The following is a 22,562-nucleotide window of genomic DNA, read 5'->3' as shown; positions in this document are numbered from 1 at the left end:
GAAATGGAAATGAGCGTTTGGCGTCATTGGCCGGGAGGCCCCTTGCGGCGCAAGTCCGGCCGCCTTGGTGCAGGTCTTATTACATTCGACGCCACATTGGGTGACCTGCGCACCGGATGGGGATGAAATGATGATGAAGACAACACAACACCCAGTTCCTGAGCGGAGGAAATCTCCGACTCAGCCGGGAATCGATCCCGGGCCCGTACGACGGGAATCGGGGCGGACGTGTACTTAGCAGAACTGGTGCGGCAACCAGCTCCATTCACGAAATACGAGCGATACTTACGTAAAGGGACAAATGTTGCTAACAAGAAATTCGTTACATTTTTTCTGAGAGGTTTATGATGATTAAAGCACAAATATGATCGATGATAATTGTCCGATATGCATTGTCGGAAGACTGGATAATCGGTCGGTATTCTACTTAGTGTCAGATTAAGTGCTCAGTAATAATATTAAGCATTACACAATCAGATGGACATTTAGATGTAATACAGGAATGTCTGCTGCCACATTAATCTTCATCGTATATGTAATGGATACCGAGGTATTGTGTTGATAATAAAAATCACACCAACTGTAAAGTATGATGGAATTGTGGTTTGGGTATTTCATCGTTGCTTTATTGCCGGGATGGGTCATTTCTCCACCACAGCGGTTCCTACTTAAGTTCTCTGAGGGAAAATAATTATGTTTCATTATAAACAGAGACGTAAAAAAAACAGCAATATACTTTAAAAGACCTTTATAACTATTTTCAACCACTAAGGCACATTTGAATCTGCAGAGTATACAGGGAGGTGAAGTGTTAGTTTCTGTACAAGAGTAACGGTGCCTGTTAAACGAACAAGTCATCAACTGTATTAGTTTTAATGATAGCTTCTAGCATCGCTATTTATCTTCTTTAATTCACACATTGTGTTTTTGCTTTAAACAGAATACCCCAATAAAGTTTAGAAATATCACTCACCTTAATGCGACAAATTTGGTTTAGCACTGAGCAGTTAAACTTTGCACACCATATTGGCATGTCTCCGTTTATCTTACACTATAATTTTGTGTATTTGTGAAGCAAAAGCTTAATTTTCACGTGCTTCTATGTGCTATGTGCGACCGGAAAGAAAACAGGGAGCTGGATGTAGTGCTGACAGAAATCTACTCCTTCCCAAACTTACGAACTGTTTCTTGGCTTAAATGACAACCTTTTTCAACATCTGTAATTCTTCTCAAGTTCTCTAAAATTATGCCACCAAATAACTTTCGCCTACGAAATGCTGATCTAGTTCCTATGGCTAGTGAAGCAGTTCTGCCACGATTCATGAGTGCAGGATGCACCCACTGTCTCTGGAATACGGCACACACCTCTAGACACTTGAAAGTAACTGACGGAAATCTGTACTAACAAGCTTCAATCTCTGTTGTACTCCATCTACATACGATTTATAAAATTTCTAAGTCTGAAATTAGTGTCAGGAGAAAGCTGTTATTAGTTCTGCTAATTAGAGAGAAAATAAGGAAGATGGCCATTTATCCCGAAAAGTGGCTTGTTACACTCCTCAAATTAAGTAGACATGATTTATACTTATTGTTTATCTTACCTTTATCCACACTAGAAGACAGCCGTCATTCAATACACCAAGTGGAAGTTTTAACCAAGTATTTCAGCAATCGTTTACCGTCGTACAGGGACGATACTTTCCAGTATGCAGCTGCATCCTCTTATCTGATTGGCGCACATTCGATATTACTTTCGCTTCTGTCTAACATTCGCCGACCATTATAATTAGTGGGCTCCGTTAGTGAAACATTTATCGAGCCAGTCACATACACTGGCGGAAAAATATCACAACACCAAGAAGGAATTATGCGACATGAATGAAGAGGGCGCGTTTCTACATCTGAAAGACGATGACTTTTCCACGCCAGTCGCCTAAGAATAGCGGTAGTAGCGCCATTAGGAGGATGCTATTCAGGTTTGCTTTAAATACACGCTGTCACGGTCGTGAGCTTCAGTTACATCTGAGATTGGACGTGGTGAGCTGATCTTAGTGAAGAATGCTTTCAAGGCGACTGAGTTTGGACGACGTCGTGTAATAGGGCTACAGAAAGCGGGCTGTTCCTTCTGCGATACTGCAGGAAGACACTGCAGAAATGTAGCCACTGTACATGACTGCTGGCAGCAGTTGTCACGGGAATGTACGGTCGCAAGAAGACCGGGTTCCGTACGGCCGCCTGGCACTACCGAGAGGGAAGGCCATCGTGTTCGGCGTATGGCTTTGGCGCATCGTCCTGCATCTGCAGCAGCAGTTGGCACCACGGTGACACAACGAACTGTTGCAAATCAGTTATTTCAGGGACAGATCCCAGCCAGACACCCTTAGCGTGCATTTCACTGATACCGTAGCTCCGCCACCAGCCACACATCCTTAGCGTACGTTTCACCGATACCGTATCACCGCCAGAGCAGGGTGGAGTTCTGTTGTGTTCTCTGATGAAAGCCGGATCTGCCTCGGCGCCAGTGATGGCCGTGTGTTGATTAGGAGGAGGCCAGTTGAGGGAAGGAAACTAACCAATCTGCGTGCTAGACAAACTGAACGTACGCCCGGAGTTATAGCCTGGGGTGCGATTTTTTCTAATGTTCAGATGTGTGTGAAATCTTATGGCACTTAACTGCTAAGGTCATCAGTCCCTAAGCTTACACGCTACTTAACCTAAATTATCCTAAGGACAAACACACACACCCATGCCCGAAGGAGGGCTCGAACCTCCGCCAGGTCAGGTGGCGTAGTCCATGACTGCAGAGCCGTAGACCGCGATTTTTTATGACAATAGGAGCAACATCTACATCTACATCTACATCCTTACTCCGCAAGCCACCTGACGGTGTCTGGCGGAGGGTACCCTGAGTACCTCTATCGGTTCTCCCTTCTATTCCACCTCCCTTCCACCTCCACCACTTCTGTAACAGGACGATTACAACACTGGATATACCTGAAACAGTCTGTATCTAACGTCAACAGTCCGCAAATGCATTTACACCTACATCTACATCTGCATCCATACTCCGCAAGCCACCTGAGCAAGCCACCTGACGGTGTGTGGCGGAGGGTACCCTGAGTACCTCTATCGGTTCTCCCTTCTATTCCAGTCTCGTATCGTTCGTGGAAAGAAGGATTGTCGGTATGCTTCTATGTGGGCTCTAATCTCTCTGATTTTATCCTCATGGCCTCTTCGCGAGATATACGTAGGAGGAAGCAATATACTGCTTGACTCTTCGGTGGAGGTATGTTCTCGAAACTTTAACAAAAGCCCGTACCGAGCTACTGAGCGTCTCTCCTGCAGAGTCTTCCACTGGAGTTTATCTATCATCTCCGTAACGCTTTCGCGATTACTAAATGATCCTGTAACGAAGCGCGCTGCTCTCCGTTGGATCTTCTCTATCTCTTCTGTTAACCCTATCTGGTACGGATCCCACACTGTTGAGCAGTATTCAAGCAGTGGGCAAACAAGCGTACTGTAACATACTTCCTTTGTTTTCGGATTGCATTTCCTTAGGATTCTTCCAATGAATCTCAGTCTGGCATCTGCTTTACCGACGATCAACTTTATATCATCATTCCATTTTAAATCACTCCTAATGCGTACTCCCAGGTAATTTATGGAATTAACTGCTTCCAGTTGCTGACCTGCTATTTTGTATCTAAATGATAAGGGATCTATCTTTCTATGTATTCGCAGCACATTACACTTGTCTACACTGAGATTCAATTGCCATTCCCTGCACCATGCGTCAATTCGCTGCAGATCCTCCTGCATTTCAGTACAATTTTTCATTGTTGCAACCTCTCGATACGCCACAGCATCATCGGCAAAAAGCCTCAGTGAACTTCCGATGTCATCCACCAGGTCATTTATGTATATTGTGAATAGCAACCTCATTGTTATCCCACGCACCCTGACTGTAAATTCGTTCGTTAATCTGGTGATTTGCATGTTGTGCTGCCATTCATGAGCAGCAATCCAGGTCGTGTTTTCTACCAGGATAACGCTCCTCCACGTATCGCTGTTGTAACCCAACATGCTCTACAGAGTGTCGACATGTCGCTTTGGCCTGCTCGATCACCAGATCTGTCCCCAATCGGGCACATACGGGACGTCATCGAACGACAAGTCCAGTGTCCTCTACAACAGGCGTTAACCGTCCGTGTATTTGCCGACCAAGTGCAACACACATGGAACGCCATCCCACAAACACACACACAACAGAATGCATGCAAGTTTACACGCCTGCATTCAAGACTCTGGCGGTTACACCGCTTATCAGTATACCAGATTTTACACTTGCAATGGCTTATCTCGCGCTTACATTAATCTGTGATCTATTAATGTGAATGACCTAAATGTGTTACTTAGACAAATGTATTCCAAAAATTTCATTGCTCTGCATTAATTAATTTTTGGTGTTACGATTTCTTTCCGTCATTGTATTTATGAAGATATTCAGTATGATCGTATCTTGATTAGTAGTCAGCGACGTGCCATATTGTTCGCAAGATTTTCTGTATGAATAAAGGAAGCTGTGTTTCACACGATGTTTCACACGATTGGCTTTTCCTGAGTCGATTGTGGTTCTTTGAGAAAAACTTGTTTTCATACAAGAACGTCATAATTTTAAAGAACTTTGTAAAACATGCTCGATAGCTTCGACATATTTGAAGAAATTCAAAGCTACTTTTAGTGGATGAAGATTTGTTGACGTCTATATTCCGTAGGAAGTATCATTTTCAAGGCAACCCCAAAGTACATCATGGTAAAAATATCTTTGTAGGATAAGTTAAGAAGTAAAACATCATATCAAAGATAACAGTTGTCTTGGCCAAAACAATTTAAATCAAAACCTTCGGTAAAGAAGTCATATGTTCTCTGCATCACGTGACAACACAGGTCTGTCACCGTTCTACGACGTACAGGGACTGAACATAAATATGGAAACAGCGAGAGACGTGCATGACTTAACATAAATGCAGATGCTAGCCACGCCTTCAGATTGTGCTGTTGTATTTGACCACGACGAGCACCTGTTCAATGTCCTCAGTACGCTGCAAGTTTCAGTTGTGGCCAAAACAGTGTTCTGCGTAGTAGTAAGTACTATGTTGCAGCTGCATGAATTCGAACGTAGGCAAATGTTGATGCTGGTATTGAAGGTGCTTCTATAACGAAGATAGCCGAAGCGTTTGGTGTTTCAACAGGCACCGTATCGATGATTTATACCACACAGAGAAAGTGGAAGAACATCTAAATCGCAACGTGGACAGTTTGTGTTGAGTGATCTTGACAGACGGTCATTGAAGAGGACTTTGGGGAAAAAATAAGAGAACGACAGATGCAAAACACACTGCGTAAGTGAATGTTGCACTCGCGAATCATGTCAGCACCAAAACAACACGAAGGGAGCTTCGTAAGCTGGAAAATCCTGGGCCAGCTGGAATTCCAAAACCACTTACCTGTGATGCAAGTGCAAGTAACAGGGTAACGTTGTTCCAGAGCCATAAAACCTGGTCTGTGAGGCAAAGGAAGAATGTCATCTAGTCGGATGAGTCTTCTTTCGCAGAGTTTCCAACTTCTCAACAAGTTTACGTCACAAGAGTGAAGCATGGCAGTGGTTCGGTGATGATTTGGACTGCCCTGTCGTGGTATTCTATGGCCTCGTTGGTCACTCTGCAAGGTTAGATTGCTGCGTGGGATAACGTGTCTATTTTGGCTGATACGATCCTCCCCAATGGTAGTGCTGTGTGTCAGGATGATAGGCCTCCTGTCCACACAGCTCTCATTGTCAAGGCCTGGTTTGCCAGCACAGAATCAGTTGATGCATATCGCTAGGTCTCTATTGTTGTGCCTTTGTGGTCTACTTTGGAGAGAAGGCTGCGTGATCACCTTTGCCTGAAAGTGCCACTATGTTGCAGGATGAATCACATAAGATTCCCTTGAAAACTAGACCCTACCTGTATTTATCCACCCCGAGACGCCTGGAAGCTGTTTTGAATGTCAGTGAGTTTCCTACATCGTATTAGGCATCGTAATGTGCTGTACTTTTGGTGTTTCCATATTTCTGTCCAACCCCTGTATATCAATTGGTCTAAAACTCTAAAGCAGGGCTTCTGGCATCAAGTGTGACAAGCGACGTACAACGCGATATACCTACACACCATAGGAAGAATCTGACATCAAATCTGCAGAAAGCAGCAGTAAGTATTTCTTGAGCAAGCCATTGTTGATATGGAATCGACATTTTATGTTTTATCCTATCCTATAACGATTTTTTTATAGTACTGTATTTTTACTTTGACTTGAAATTGATACTTCCTAACGAAACGAGTCGTCAAAAAAACATTATTGACTAAAACAGCTAACGATGCTATATGAACTTCTTCCAATAGTATCAGAATTTACAATGTGGTTTAGGATCCTGCAACAAATGGCCGACTTTACATGCGACATATTGCCCTTACACTAGCGACTGTGCTCGTTTCCAGTCGAACGGAGAAATTTACCTCGCAAGCGATTTAGGATAAATGTAGCTAGGAAAGGAACTAATTCATGGTATGCCTAAGCCGCGATGAGTATGATGATGAGATGCTACAATAATCATACGCCAGACGAAATAACCAATTTCTTATATCGCAGTAGCTGGAAATGGCGCCACCGTGTCAGACAGTTCGGCTACGTCTGACGCCCCGCTAGGACCTCCTGCGTTCCCAAGCAGCAGCCGAAACGCAGCGGCCCACACCCGCCTTGTATCCCGGCGCCCGTCTCGCGCTCCTAAAGATAATGTTATCTCGCCCCGAGTCGTCGTTTTGTGCGTGCTGCTGATGTTTGTATACAAACGCGCCGCGCCGCGCCGGCATTCCAGTTAATGAGCAGCACGGGGGAACAGGCGGGGGCGTGCCAGCGTGGACCTGCCCGCCCCACTGCCGCTACCTGCGGGGCCGATCGGGCGGTGACTTCATCCGGCCCGCCACCGTGTTTACGGCAGCCTTCCACACTTGTATCGCGCGCTGTTTCGGGCTGCGGCGCCCCCTCCATCTTCAGCACCTCACATTCTATCTGCGTGACTACAACGTCCTGCTGTGCCACCGAAGACTTTATCTCCACTCTGTGTGCTGTAATATCGTAATAGAACATTTCCTAACCAAATCATATCGTCGAAATTATACGAGTCTATCAATGGGAAGGAAATCAAAAGTTCAGCAAGAAGAAACAAACACTGTGAGATTTATATCTGGAGATTGAAGCAACGAATGAAAATTTATACCTTGGGTGAGATTCGAGCCCGGGCCTCTGGTTCGCTAGGCGGATACCTTACCACGGCACTGTGGCTTTGCACAACTGTGCCGGCCGGTGTGGCAGAGCGGTTCTAGGCGCGACTGTCTGGAACCGCGCGACCACTACGGTCGCAGGTTCGAATCCTGCCTAGGGCATGGATGTGTGTGATGTCCTTGGGTTAGTTAGGTTTAAGTAGTTCTAAGTCTAGGGGACTGATGATCTCAGAAGTTAAGTCCCATAGTGCTCAGAGCCATTTTTTTTAAAAAACCTACCTGTTACCGACTGTTCGTCTAAAATTGTGAGCCATATGTGACTATTGCAGCGCCATCTATCACAAAACAAAAAACGTGGTCCAACTAAAACATTCATATTTCTTTACGTACTACACGAATATGTAATAAAAAATGGAGGTTCCTACTTTAAAAAAACGCAGTTGATATCCGTTTGACCTATGGCAGCGCCATCTAGCGAGCCAACCATAGGGGATCTGGTTTCCCCCTTCAAGCTAGACAAGTTTCGTTCTTTGTAGATTTTTCGTTTGATGCTTATTTCGTGAGATATTTAGCCGGGTCTCGATCGATGTACCACTCCGTAGTTTCATTTTATTGAAGTACTTACGCCTTGGTTTCAGGTACGATCCCCCGTTTCATTCGATACTGAAGTGCTACTCCAGAACAGAATCATTGTGTCTTTACTCAACACTTACTTGATTTTTCTGTACAATGAATGAAGGGTCCCTCCCGCCCATGAACCATGGACCTTGCCGTTGGTGGGGAGGCTTGCGTGCCTCAACGGTACAGATAGCCGTACCGTAGGTGCAACCACAACGGAGGGGTATCTGTTGAGAGGCCAGACGAACGTGTGGTTCCTGAAGAGGGGCAGCAGCCTTTTCAGTAGTTGCAGAGGCAACAGTCTGGATGATTGACTGATCTGGCCTTGCAACATTAACCAAAACGGCCTTGCTGTTGTGGTACTGCGAGCGGCTGAAAGCAAGGGAAAACTACAGCCGTAATTTTTCCCGAGGGCATGCAGCTTTACTGTATGGTTGAATGATGATGGCGTCCTCTTGGGTAAAATATTCCGGAGGTTAAATAGCCCCCCATTCGGATCTCCGGGCGGGGACTACTCAGGAGGACGTCGTTATCGGGAGAAAGAAAACTGGCATTCCACGGATCGGAGGGTGGAATGTCAGATCCCTTAATCGGGCAGGTAGGTTAGAAAATTTAAAAAGGAAAATGGATAGGTTAAAGTTAGATATAGTGAGAATTAGTGAAGTTCGGTGGCAGGAGGAACAAGACTTCTGGTCTGGTGAACACAGGGTTGTAAATACAAAATCAAATAGGGGTAATGCAGGAGTAGGTTTAATAATGAATAAAAAAATAGGAGTGCGGGAAAGCTACTACAAACAGCTTAGTGGACGTATTATAGTGGCCAAGATAGACACGAAGCCCATGCCTACTACGTAGTACAAGTTTATATGCCAACTAGCTCTGCAGATGAAGAAAATGAAGAAATGTATGATGAGATAAATGAAATTATTCAGGTTGTGAAGGGAGACAAAAATTTAATGGAGATGGATGAATGGATTCCGACAGTAGGAAAAGGGAGAGAAGGAAACATAGCAGGGTAGATATGGCTTTGGGGCTAAGAAATGAAAGAGGAAGCCGTCTGGTAGCATAACTTAATCATAACTAACACTTGGTTCAAGAATCATAAAAGAAGGTTGTATACATGGAAGAATCCTGGAGGTACTAAAAGGTATCAGATAGATTATATAATGATAAGACAGAGATTTAGGAACCAGGTCTTAAATTGCAGGACATTTCCAGGGGCAGATGTGGACTCTGACTGCAATCTATTGGTTATGAAGTATAGATTAAAACTGAAGAAATTGCAAAAAGGTAGGAATTTAAGGAGATGGGACCTGGATAAACTGACTAAACCAGAGGTTGTACAGAGTTCCAGGGAGAGCATAAGGGAACAATTGACAGGAATGGGGGAAAGAAATACAGTAGAAGACGAATGGGTAGCTCTGAGGCATGAAGTAGTGAAGGCAGCAGAGGATCAAGTAGGTAAAAATACAAGGGCTTGTAGAAATCCTTGGGTAACAGAAGAAATATTGAATTTAATTGATGACAGGAGAAAATATAAAAATGCAGTAAATGAAGCAGGCAAAAAGGCATACAAATGTCTCAAAAATGAGATGGACAGGAAGTGCAAAATGACTAAGCAGGCATGGCTAGAGGACAAATGTAAGGATGTAGAGGATTATCTCACTAGGGGTAAGATAGATACAGTCTACAGGAAAATTAAAGAAACCTATGAAGAAAAGAGAGCCACTTGTATGAATATCAAGAGCTCAGATGGAAACCCAGTTCTGAGCAAAGAGGGGAAAGCAGAAAGGTGGAAGGAGTATATAGAGGGTCTGTACACGGGCGATGTACTTGAGGACAATATTATGGAAATGGAAGAGGATGTAGATGAAGATGAAATGGGAGATACGATACTGCGTGAAGAGTCTGACAGAGCACTGAAAGACCTGAATCGAAACAAGGCCCCGGTAGCAGACTACATTAGAACTACTGACGGCCTTGACAAAGGCAGTCCAGACAAAACTCTACCATCTGGTGAGCAAGATGTATGAGACAGGCGAAATACACTCAGACTTCAAGAAGAATATAATAATTCCAATCCCAAAGAAAGCAGGTGTTGACCGATGTGAAAATTACCGAACTATCAGTTTAATAAGTCACAGCTGCAAAATACTAACGCGAATTATTTACAGACGGATGGAAAAACTGGTAGAAGCCGACCTCGGGGAAGATCAGTTTGGATTCCGTAGAAATGTTGGAACACGTGAGGCAACACTGACCTTACAACTTATCTTAGAAGAAAGATTAAGCAAAGGCAAACCTACGTTTCTAGCATTTGTAGACTTAGAGAAAGCTTTTGACAATGTTGACTGGAATACTCTCTTTCAAATTCTAAAGGTTGCAGGGGTAAAATACAGGGAGCGAATGGCTATTTACTATTTGTACAGAAACCAGATGGCAGTTATAAGAGTCGAGGAGCATGAAAGGGCAGCAGTGGTTAGGAAGGGAGTGAGACAGGTTTGTAGCCTCTCCCCGATGTTATTCAATCTGCATATTGAGCAAGCAGTAAAGGAAACCAAAGAAAAGTTTGCAGTAGGTATTAAAATCCAGGGAGAAGAAATAAAAACTATGAGTTTCGCCGATGACATAGTAATTCTGTCAGAGACACCAAAGGACTTGGAAGAGCAGTTGAATGGAATGGACAGTCTCTTGAAAGGAGGATATAAGATGAACATCAACAAAAGCAAAACAAGGATAATGAAATGTAGTCGAATTAAGTCGGGTGATGCTGAGGGAATTAGATAAGGAAATGAGACACTTAAAGTAGTAAAGGAGTTTTGCTATTTTGGGAGCAAAATAACTGATGATGGTAGAAGTAGAGAGGATATAAAAAGTAGACTGGCAATGGCAAGGAAAGCGTTTCTGAAGAAGAGGAATTTGTTAACATCGAGTATAGATTTAAGTGTCAGGAAGTCGTTTCTGAAAGTACTTGTATGGAGTGTAGCCATGTATGGAAGTGAAACATGGATAATAAATAGTTTGGACAAGAAGAGATTAGAAGCTTTCGAAATGCGGTGCTACAGAAGAATGTTGAAGATTAGGTGGGTAGATCACGTAACTAATGAGGATGTATTGAATAGGATTGGGGAGAAGAGAAGTTCGTGGCACAACTTGACTTCAAGAAGGGATCGGTTGGTAGGACATGTCCTGAGGCATCAAGGGATCACAAATTTAGCATTGGAGGGCAGCGTGGAGGGTAAAAATCGTAGAGGGAAACCAAAAGATGAATACACTAAGCAGATTCAGAAGGATGTAGGTTGCAGTAGGTACTGGACGATGAAGGAGCTTGCACAGGACAGATTAGCATGGAGAGCTGCATCAAACCAGTCTCAGGACTGAAGACCACAACAACAACAACGATCGGTCGTCAGTATTGTTAGTACATTTACAATCTTTTTTATTCCTGTCCTCAGTAGTACCAGTTAAATGTAAAATTTCATTAAATGTAATGACTTATTCTGTTAATGATTTCAGTATCGTAATTAGAGTGAAGCATACTCGTATAGCCTACTCCATTGCCTGAGAAGAAGACTGAAGCAACCAGAAAGGGAGGATGAAACAAAGGACACTTCACGAGATGAGAGGATATATGGTGTTACTTCAGTGATTACAACATCGAATTAGATTTACGAAGAACTTGACAGTATAAGCCCACTCATCCGTATGACGTTGCAATTTCCTTTAGTCTGGATGTTCTTCTAATATTAATCACTGATCTAATTGTGCCAGTAGCTGAAACAGTGTTACAAATATCATACACTGTTTGGCAAAAAAAAGCTAAACGGAACTTCCTGGGTCGACAGGGCATGTGATGTTATTTCACTGATTATAAAATCGAGTTTCACTTTTATACGAAAAGAACTTAACAGTATGAATTCAATTGTCAGTACGATGTCGGCTCCTCTAGCCCCTTATGTGTGCACTGACTCGGCTGAGTAGGGTGTCAAAAAAAAGTTCAAATGGCTCTGAGCACTATGGGACTTAACATCTGAGGTCATCAGTCCCCTATAACTTAGAATTACTTAAACCTAACTAACCTACGAACAACACACATATCCATGCCCGAGGCAGGATTCGAACCTGCGACCGTAGCGGTCTCACGGTTACAGACTAAAGGGCCTAGAACCGCTCGGCCACAACGGCCGGCCGAGTAGGGTGTCATTGAGTCTTTGTGTCCTCTCCTGACGAATGTTACGTCACAACTGCTGATATTCTGGATACTGACACTGGGACGGAATTGACGTCCGAGCTGGTCTCACGCATGTTCTTTCGGGGACAGATGTGGGGATATTGTGGGCTACGTGTTTACATCACGTAGGCTGTTTATAGAGGCATTGTCGTGCTGAAAAACACCAAAACACGCCAACATACCATGACGCAACCGTCCGTGACCCACCGTGGTGTCATCAGAGTCCCGTCAGTGACTACCAGCCGTGAACCAACGTCATACCGATGGCTTCAAACACCATGACGGCAGGACCTATACCGTTGTGCGTCGCCAAATGGAACCTCTCGTTAGGTCGCCGCCATTCTCACCAACGACGGTCATTAGTGCACAAAGGCGTTTCACTGCTGAATACAGTCAGTAGCAGTTCATGGTTTCCGTTCATGACACCACTCCAAACTCAGCCATTTGTGTTGTGATTTTGCTCAGGGGACGGTCATTCCCAACTCCAGGTGCCGCTAGTCTCCGACCATTGGTGCAGGATGACACAGAATCTTGCACAGTATCCATGGCTTGTTCTCGGATGCCACGGGCACATGTGGAGGAGGAGTGTTACGATGTTTTTAGTGCACAGTACAACGTTCCTCCCGTATAGTAGTCAGACGTGGTCGTCCGGAACCTTGGGATGTTTCATATTTCGCATTTTAGTACCAAATTTAAATTCATTGTAGGTATTCGCTTTTCCATATCAGTAGTAAAAAAATAACAAGCTGTAATTTGTATTAAAAACTTTCATTCAATTTTCTAAATGGCAGTTATTGTTACTATTGAGAAAATTTTACAATATGTTTGGTATGTGTCGTGCTTAGTTAGATGTAAGAAAGGGCCTAAGACAAAAATCTTGTCAGTCAAAATAAGCAATAAATAAATGGATAAAATAATAAATAAATGTTTGATAAGTAACATTTCCTGTTTTAATGAATATGGAAGTTAAGTAAAATTTAAAAATAGCCTATATATTTACGCTAGTACCGAAATTCGAACCAACGGCCATACGGTTTCAATACCAACGAATACGTTAATAATGTTTTATACACTCCTGGAAATTGAAATAAGAACACCGTGAATTCATTGTTCCAGGAACGGGAAACTTTATTGACACATTCCTGGGGTCAGATACATCACATGATCACACTGACAGAACCACAGGCACATCGACACAGGCAACAGAGCATGCACATTGTCGGCACTAGTACAGTGTATATCCACCTTTCGCAGCAATTCAGGCTGCTATTCTCCCATGGAGACGATCGTAGAGATGCTGGATATAGTCCTGTGGAACGGCTTGCCATGCCATTTCCACCTGGCGCCGCAGTTGGACTAGCGTTCGTGCTGGATGTGCAGACCGCGTGAGACGACGCTTCATCCAGTCCCAAACATGCTCGATGGGGGACAGATCCGGAGATCTTGCTGGCCAGGGTAGTTGACTTACACCTTCTAGAGCACGTTGGGTGGCACGGGATACATGCGGACGTGCATTGTCCTGTTGGAACAGCAAGTTCCCTTGCCGGTCTAGGAATGGTCGAACGATGGCTTCGATGGCGGTTTGGATGTACCGTGCACTATTCAGTGTCCCCTCGACGATCACCAGAGGTGTACGGCCAGTGTAGGAGATCGCTCCCCACACCACGATGCCGGGTGTTGGCCCTGTATGCCTCGGTCGTATGCAGTCCTGATTGTGGCGCTCACCTGCACGGCGCCAAACACGCATACGACCATCATTGACACCAAGGCAGAAGCGACTCTCATCGCTGAAGACGACACGTCTCCATTCGTCCCTCCATTCACGCCTGTCGCGACACCACTGGAGGCGGGCTGCACGATGTTGGGGCGTGAGCGGAAGACGGCCTAACGGTGTGCGGGACCGTAGCCCAGCTTCATGGAGACGGTTCCGAATGGTCCTCGCCGATACCCCAGGAGCAACAGTGTCCCTAATTTGCTGGGAAGTGGCAGTGTGGTCCCCTACGGCACTGCGTAGGATCCTACGGTCTTGGCGTGCATCCGTGCGTCGCTGCGGTCCGGTCCCAGGTCGACGGGCACGTGCACCTTCCGCCGACCACTGGCGACAACATCGATGTACTGTGGAGACCTCACGCCCCACGTGTTGAGCAATTCGGCGGTACGTCCACCCGGCCTCCCGCATGCCCACTATACGCCCTCGCTCAAAGTCCGTCAACTGCACATACGGTTCACGTCCACGCTGTCGCGGCATGCTACCAGTGTTAAAGACTGCGATGGAGCTCCGTATGCCACGGCAAACTGGCTGACACTGACGGCGGCGGTGCACAAATGCTGCGCAGCTAGCGCCATTCGACGGCCAACACCGCTGTTCCTGGTGTGTCCGCTGTGCCGTGCGTGTGATCATTGCTTGTACAGCCCTCTCGCAGTGTCCGGAGCAAGTATGGTGGGTCTGACACACCGGTGTCAATGTGTTATTTTTTCCATTTCCAGGAGTGTAGTTAACAGTGCTGAGCAATCTTCTAACATCGAGGGCGATATTGTAGAGTTTTCTTGAGTATTATGTCTTATGCTGCAGGAAATAAATTGCCAGAAAAAAATCAGTACACCAGGAAAGACGATGTCGATTTTTATTCGATGACGGCGTATCCCTTCTTGCGGGGTAGTAGATGTACTGAGAATGTGGTCCGCCAACAGATAGCATAGTCGCCAAGCTACCAGCGCACCATCCGTGTCCAACCTTTAATTGTGGATTCTCACAGCCAGATGGCTCACCCTGGTGCAACGTTTGAAGCAGGCAAGCAATCTTGCCACATAGACGCACTCATGCCTCCTACAGCCAACTGAGAGAGTTTGAAAGTTGTCAAACTGTGGCCTTCTGAGTGGCAGGATGGTCCTTATGGAGAATTACAAGTTGGATGTGCTGCTTCATTTGTATAACGATGCTGCTATTAGTGGCCTCATGAACATTCTTACACTTGTAGACAAGTTTCTGGACGTCCACACAGAACAGACGTGTGCCAGGTTCATCGCAGTGTAAGGGCAGCAATGCCAGATGGTACAGCCACCAAAGCGTAGGTAAGAGTGCTTGAGAGTCCAGACGTGACAACACTAACTGCTATGAGCATGTTGTTAGCTGTGGGACTACGGGCACGCACAATTGAAACGGCTCCACTGGTGTCGTCAGAAGGTCACTTGGAAGATGTAATGGCGTGCGCCATTGTGCCTGCACTCAAGTCATGGTCGTTTACGCGTACGACGTGCTGTCTCGTAGAGGGCATTCGTCCAAGATAGACTGGCCCCCACCCCAGTCCTTACGTTGTACAGTGCGATAAGCTACAACTCTCATTTATCTCCAGTGTTTCTGGAGGGGACTCTAACCATTATCCACAGTGTTGAGAAGGCTACGATGTGGGGTATGAATGGGGCATGGTCAAATGGGGGCAGAGGGGGAGGGGGGGGGGGCTCTATACATGCAGAATGTTTTAGACCTGTTGTTCTACCGTTGTTACAACATTAAGGTGATGTGTTGTTCCAACAGGATATTGCTCGCCCACACACTACCCTTGGAACTGTACGTGCTCTGCAAGACGTGCAACAACTTCTCTAGCCAGCGATATCTCCGGACTTGTCTCCAAACGAGCACGTGTGCGATATGATGGGAGAAGAAGTGACTTGTGCGACTCGTCAACCAACAACTCTTACAGGTGAACAGGTCGAGCGGGAGTGACATAATGTATTACAGGACAGTGTCGCTATCAGTATGATCGACAGGGTCAGCGCTTGCACTGCCGCTCGTGGACGCCACACCACGTACTAATATGGGGTTTTCAGCACATATCGATACCTGGTGCTTCAGAACCGCTTGTGCTATTGACCTGTAAGTGTAATCATTTCATACACACCATACGTACTTTTTTGTAACGATAAATTTTGAGTGAACTTGAAACCTCTAAAGGGTTACTAATTTTTTTTTCGGCGTTGTAGATATCCAGGACTGCCTTCCATTTATAATAAGTATAAAATCGAAGAGGTGCGTCCATAGAGTTCCCTTGCAAATGCCGACGGCAAGGCGGGGGTCTGCTCCCCTATTCATTGCAAGCCTAGTGCTCACTGCGTCAGCTCTCTCTCTGAAGCCACTCAGGCCTCGCTCATAGAAGTGACTATTTCATTCATTTGGTACTTTCTAGAAGCTGTTGGGGGCTGTAGAACTGGGTAGTATGCAGGAGAGGGGAAAATTGGCGATAAGTGTGGATTCTTAAAGGTATGATATTACGACTTTTTAGACATAATGTCTCTATCAAGTAACAGTGTAAAAGCAATTGACGTCTTTCATTTGCTTCTCGCGTATTCATTGTGGCATAAAGGTAACTGATTACAAAACAATACTAAAGGAGTGCTGAAACGTAATGCCTCCGAAATTTTTACGTAAGAACTCTTAAACATTTTTGAACAAAAATTATTAACACTCTATATCTTTCTTCTTAATGTCTACTATTTTGAGGTCTTTGCCGCTAGAGGTCTCCTAATTGTAGCCTGTAACATAGTGATGCCTAAAGTAACTATGGCGCTGCCCCAAAAAATCAAGTTCGTCCACACTTGAAGCACCCTCTTCTTCAGCAGGGGGATGCCAAATCACACACGAGCGCTGCGACATCTGCACAGTCCGACTCCTTGGTTTCGTTGTCATCGATCATCCTCCATACAGCTCCGACTTGGCCCCATCCGATATTTGTCAGTTTCCAAAACTTAAAGAACAGCTTTTAGTACTTCCCCTTGGTAGCGATGAAGTGGTGCGAGCAGAGGTGAGGTTGTAGCTCCGTCAACAAAGTCAGACATTCTACAGAGACGGAATGAAAAAATTGATCTCTCTGGGGAGAAATGTATTCGTCGTCAGTGTGACGATTTTGAGAAATAAAAACGTTGACGTGAAGAATAGAGGTGTAGAAGTTTAATAACATTTTGTTTAAAAAGATTTAAGAGCTTACACATAAAATTTTCGGAAGCGTTAGTTTTCAGCACGTTCCCGTATAATACTTTTGACCGTGTTTCATAGTGATCTCTAACATCGTAAACGTCACTCAAGTCGTAATCTAATCCGAGAGCATTAGAAATTCCGTCTTGAAATCACCAATTCCGATATTACACTGTCCAGAAAGACAGTATTTTTTTTTTTTTTTTTTTTGAAACTCTGATTCTCCTCTAACATTCCATGGCAACGTCTGCAGAAAAGATAAGTGATAAGGGACAGATAATCTGTAATTGTCCAACATTACGTAAATGCGTTCAGAATTTTTTTCTTTGTTCACCAGTTGATATAACACAACCAAACACATGCTATCACCTGCTTTGTTCCTCCTATCGCGTAATGTTTGCTAATGACCAGATAATCAGAATTGTTCATTAGTGAGTAAACGAAAGGTTCTATGTTGACCCTGTGAAACCTCATTTTCAACATGATCACTGCATGTACAGTGCTGTACAACGTTTAATGTTTTCATTACATTATTTTTATTTATTATTGTTTCACCAACGTATCACTTTTTATATCATATACGAGTGGATGACACCGACAGTAGTGCTTGGAAGACATTTTATTTGCCATGAATTTCGGTGTTGATGTTCTACTATCAATCTGAACATAGCAGGAAAGATGTTTCAGCATCGCGGACATGGATTTTTGGTTTTTTGATATCAACATAATGACGTGGCATCATAGAGGATCTGAAATGGTGTAATGTAACACCGAAATTGACTGAAAAAAAAAACCTGACCTATTTGTACAGCAGAATGTGTCATCGCTACTATATAAAGATATTGCAACATCTGAGTATTCCACGATCTACCGTAAAATGAATATTCGGAGATGTCTCTTCTATTGACTCTGAGTACGCTAAGAAGACACGCTAACAGTTGGTACAGTATTTACCACCGAATGCAGTGCTTTTTCTATTTTTTCCGCTTCACGCTTTACGTACTAAGGCCTGTTGCACTTACTATAAAGACGAGGCTGATAGTTCAAAGCTACGTTGAGATGCCGGCTATCATCCATCCGCTGTACATGGCCCATTATTCGGCTTCTTGTCAACAGTGTTCAGAATACTATGCATCTGAGATCGTCCGTGACTCGTTCCCGTAGTCATCTGGCCGTCCACCCTACTAATACATTGCTTTTCGGCTGCTTGTGCTCCTGTTACTGGATATCATGGTCCGTGTTCCGACTCCACATGTAACCTTTTTGGATTTATTTATCAGTGTTCTTCTAATTGACCTGCTAATTTAATTTGAGCTTTCATTTTTGTGAATATTATCTTCTTCACTCAGAAATGATATATGAGACTTAGAAAGTTAATGTCAGACACTTGTTCAATAATTTTGTCTTTCACAGCAAATTTTCACCTTACAGATCATATTCCCACTGCAATCATAACCTATTTTTTCCGTTAGATAAAGTTTAAATTCTTAGCTTTAGTAATGAAGCAAAATCTATTCGAGATTTAGAATACGAATGCGCAAGAAAATGATTCGAAGTATAATATTGCAGAATCCACCCGGTTTTTAGAAGGGGAGATCCTGTACTGGAAATGTCTTCAGACTAAAGCAGTTACTACAGAAATATAACGAATCACTCGAGAGCTGAATCTTCTGTACATGGATTAAGTACATCCTTTCGGTAATTTAATACTTCACAAACAATGGAAAATATGCATTAGTTGATAGAACTCATCATAAATATTTATGAAAAGTCCACAATTTAATTTAGGACAAACATGTGTGAGGTCGACGGAGCTTCTGGCTCCAGTATACATGGTTTCTATCGTTTCTGAAGGCGATGATGCCATACGTAGCTCTGTTTCCACACCGCACAGCAAGCTGCCTGCATGAAATGGGGATGGCCTCTGAACCTGGACGGCTGGCGTCATTCGTAGCGACGTGAGCCACAATTTGCAACCGTTTGCACTCAGTGAACTAAATCGCTACCGACAGAGCCCTCTGCACATCTTTGGCATGACGTTCCGGCAAGCAAACAGACTGGGCATTGGTCTTCCTCTCTTCCTCCCAAACCTGCCCACTATTTCCCTAAGGGGCTCCATCACCCGCCTCCCAATAATAAGCAAACCGTCTCTCGACATTTGTTCGGACCTTTCAGGAAGATCGGTCCCAGTGCCAACAGACGGGACTTCCCGTGCTCATATCTACGCTCAGCAATATCAGTACCCATACCTGTTTTAATGTGTTTGAAGGGAGGGGGGGGGGGGGAGGTAGTTATACAGCCAGCACACGTTTTAGTTCTCCGCCCAGAGATTCGCGAACCTGCCACTGTTCACCATCCACGGTCAACTAAGTGTCGAATGCCTGGGACGTACGAATTGGAAGTCACTGCAATATCGAGGATTCCAGTCTATGCTATAGGATTCCGGGTTTGCCAAATCATTCGGCTTAGTTGCCCCAACCCCATAGCATCTCAGGGCAGCCCTCTGAAGGCTGCTTCCAGCTATTTATGGACTGTATTCAGTTCTCACTGTATCCGTACGGAACAGGCACATTCCCTATTCATTTTTAATTAATTTTCGTCTATACCGCCCGGAATATAACACTAACCCCAACGTTAGATGTAATCTATGTACTTCTGCTACGGTACTACTTGTTTACTCTGGACTCCAAAGTAAGTTTAAAAGAATGGCTCTGAGCACTATTCGACTTAACATCTGTGGTCATCAGTCGCCTAGAACATAGAACTAATTAAACCTGACTAACCTAAGGACATCACACACATCCATGCCCGAGGCAGGATTCGAACCTGCGACCGTAGCAGTCGCGCGGTTCTGGACTGAGCGCCTAAAACCGCGAGACCACCGCGGCCGGCAAAGTAAGTTCACATAATGCACTAATGCATACCCAAAACTCTAGAAAAAGTTATTCTACACTTGTCAATACAGTAAAAATACACTAAATTCCCTTATTTGCAGAAGCAAGTGAGAAGAAAAAACTTACCTAAATCCTATTTATAAACAGCAACTGCTGCTGCTTCTCATGCGTCCACTGTCTTCCCCAACTGCGGCAATAAATAATCTACAATACTTCTTCGCTTTTATTAAGGAATGCAGTGTCATCAGCGATTTTATGTTGAGACCTTTCACTCTTGATTTTAATCCTCATCTTAAACATTTCTTTCATTTCCGCCATTACTTCTTTGATATACAAATTGGACAGTAAGGAAGACAGACTGATTACGTGCCTTTCACCCTTTTTAACCAGAGCACTTCAATCTTGGTCTTAAGTTCTTATTGTTCTTGGACCTTGTACAAACTACGTATTACCGGACTTTCCCTGTAGCTGACACCAATTTTTCTCATCTTGTATTTTTTACGTTGTCGACTTTCTCATGTATGTGCCTCGGTTGTATAGGTATTTCTTCCATTACCAAGCACAATATCACAACTGCTTCTTTCGTGTCTCCACCTTTCCGAAAGACAAACTGACAGTCATCGAACAGAGCATCAGTCTTTTGCATCGTTCTGTATATTATTCTTGTCAGAGTCTTGGAAGAATAGATGTTAAGCTGATATTGTAACATTTCCTCCTGTTATCTGCCCTTGCTATCTTCAGGATTGCCTGGATGATATTTCTCCGCAAATCTGCGTTCATATCGCCAGTTTCGTAGAATCTACACACAAACCTCACTTGATTGCCACTTCCCCCAATAATATGTTAAACTCCGACTGAATCCCCTACGTCTTCCGTATCGTCTCCCTTTTCTTCTCCTATCACGTATCAGACTAATCCACCCCCCCCCCCTCCATCCCCTCTTTCATAGAGACCGTCAACGTACGCTTTCCATTCTATTCATTCTCTCCTCTTCATGTCTTATATCATTGCTGATTCTTCCGTCCTACAGGGTCAGTTTCCCACAGCAGATGTAAGAAGGCGCCCTGAATCTTTGTCATGTTATCGGCCCTCTTTAACAAGGCCGTTGGCAGCAAAGTTCAGGCGATGTACCTCCTAACGACTAGAATACGTAAGGACGCAGACATGCTGGGAAAATATACTCGCCTTTGTAGCCAACCCAATCTCTGTCAGTAAAGGTCCTAGATAACTGGAGCCTGTAAGATGACACGGTAACACAGTCAACTGGTTGTCATAGCACATTTACAGGGAAGCTTTCTATAAAATGATGGTCCACAAAATCTTTCGAGTTTTTGTGGGACCACCGTTGTGGGTTATGAGTGTTACTTATACCGTCAAGGACTAACGGAGCTTCATCAGTAACAGGATTATTGTAATTACTCGGCAATTTTCAAACAGCCACACACTAAATTCCAATCTTCTAACTTCATCCTCTCGTCGAAATTGTTGAAACCGCCGTAATGTAAAGGATACAGGCAGTGCACACGTAACCTTCGCAGTATTCTTGTAGACTATGTAGAGCATCAGTAAACGCAGAACATCTGCGTCTGCATGTTGATGAACACTGTCCTACTATGTGAGTACTGCTTTCGGCCTCTTCCACATTTTCGCCATTTGCAAATTCTTTAATGTGACACTCCGCCGCTAGGAAACTGTTTACCGTATGAAGATGGTACCTGATCTTTCGGACAGTCCGAAAGAACAGATACCATGTTCATATAGTTAAGGCTAACCGGCCATCGACCTTCTTCTTCTGTGCTGGATGCACACGCATTGCTCGAACTCTTATGGGACTCGGTAAGATTGTCTGCCGCGACCTATGATTGTAATGGGCAGGTGCACTACGAATGTAGTGTGTGGACATTAAGTTGGGAATGTGGGTCTCACGGGGAGAGTACAGGGGATTAATCGCTGCAGTCGCACTATCCTCTGTGCCTGTGCTCTCGGTGGCTCAGATGGTTGCCTGCACGGTAGCTCAGCGTGTTCGGTCAGAGGGTAATGTGCCTTCTGTAATAAAAAAACTGAGTTAACAGATCAACAAAGAACTTAAATGGATGTCTTACGACGTCCGCCCCGAGCAGATGCAACGAACTAAAAAAAACGCCGGCACGGTAGCTCAGCGTGTTCGGTCAGAGGGTTTAGCTACCCTCTGTAATAAAAAAAACTGAGTGAACGATTCAACGAACAACCTGAACGGGTGTCACGAGACGTCCGCCCCTATTATATACAAAGAACAAAATAGAACAAAATGAGAACAAAGAATTTAAAAATTAAAAAAAAAAGATGGATAGAGCGTCTGCCAAGTAAGCAGGAGATCCCGGGTTCGAGTCCCGGTCGGGGCACACATTATCAATTGTCCCCGTTGATGTATATTAACGCCTGGTGACAACTTGGGGTGTTGATTTAATTATCGTTTCACTGTCTACCGTATCCTCTACGAACAGCGGCAATATTTCATTTACAAAACGTGTGTAGAAATAATATTTCGGTGT

General features: G+C 44.2%; 1 protein-coding gene across 1 annotated transcript in view; it reads left to right on the top strand.

Annotated features, from left to right (window-relative positions):
* The window catches only part of LOC126336984 (cysteine-rich motor neuron 1 protein-like), a 1,115,002-nt gene that overhangs the window by 18,663 nt on the left and 1,073,777 nt on the right, over positions 1-22,562 (top strand). The gene's annotated exons all lie outside the window — the stretch shown is intronic.

The sequence above is a fragment of the Schistocerca gregaria genome, chromosome 2 (assembly GCF_023897955.1).
Source record: "Schistocerca gregaria isolate iqSchGreg1 chromosome 2, iqSchGreg1.2, whole genome shotgun sequence".
NCBI lineage: Eukaryota > Metazoa > Arthropoda > Insecta > Orthoptera > Acrididae > Schistocerca > Schistocerca gregaria.
Note: the sequence above shows the minus strand (reverse complement) of the source record. Positions and strands in the feature narration are given on the sequence as shown.